The sequence below is a fragment of the Myotis davidii genome, unplaced genomic scaffold (genome assembly GCF_000327345.1).
Source record: "Myotis davidii unplaced genomic scaffold, ASM32734v1 scaffold125, whole genome shotgun sequence".
NCBI classification, from domain to species: domain Eukaryota; kingdom Metazoa; phylum Chordata; class Mammalia; order Chiroptera; family Vespertilionidae; genus Myotis; species Myotis davidii.
In genome coordinates this window covers 2,257,052-2,257,738 of record NW_006299390.1, presented here as the reverse complement: position 1 = coordinate 2,257,738, position 687 = coordinate 2,257,052, and the positions used below count along the sequence as shown (strand labels likewise).

Below are 687 nucleotides of genomic sequence, written 5' to 3'. Positions count from 1 at the left end.
GAGGCAGCCAATCAATGATTCTCTCTCATCATTGATATTTCTATCTCTCTAGCTCTCTCCTTTCCTCTCTGAAATCAATAAAAATATATTTTTTAAAAAAGTACTAACTCTTCCCATGATACTTTTTTAAAGTAGTTTAACAAAATTAATATTACATAATAGTTATTATAAGATCTTCAAATTCAGTTTCTATTTTGGCAGAACTCTGGCATAATATCCTAGATTACATATTTTTAATAATTTAAGATCTTAAACATTGGTATATATGAGGGGAAATTCATGAATTGTTACATAAAAACAAATGGGAAATTGATTTTACTACCTGAATTCTCTTGCCACTTAGTTTGTGATTGACCAAATTTTTAAATATTCCAAAGATTGCAGAAAGTAATTTCAGGAGTTAGAGTAGTAATACAAACTCTTCTAATAGTGCAAGAATATTCTGGCCAGAGGGAGGCCTAACAGCCTCTAACCTGGTTGGTCTGCAGCATCTGCATGGCTCCCTGCAGGCCTCTGGCTCTGCAGGTGCCACCATGTCCTCTCTACCTCCATCCTCTCTGTCTTGTCCATTTCTTGGGCCTGCATGTACAGCCTAAAAAAGTGTTATTCCAGCCTCGTCAGTAAATAATTCCATTATCTGCAACTTAAGAAATATATGAAATCATAAACATAAAAATTTTAGAAAAG

General features: G+C 33.9%; 1 protein-coding gene across 3 annotated transcripts in view; it reads left to right on the top strand.

Annotated features, from left to right (window-relative positions):
- Nucleotides 1-687, top strand: part of RINT1 (RAD50 interactor 1) — a 32,259-nt gene that overhangs the window by 16,727 nt on the left and 14,845 nt on the right. The gene's annotated exons all lie outside the window — the stretch shown is intronic.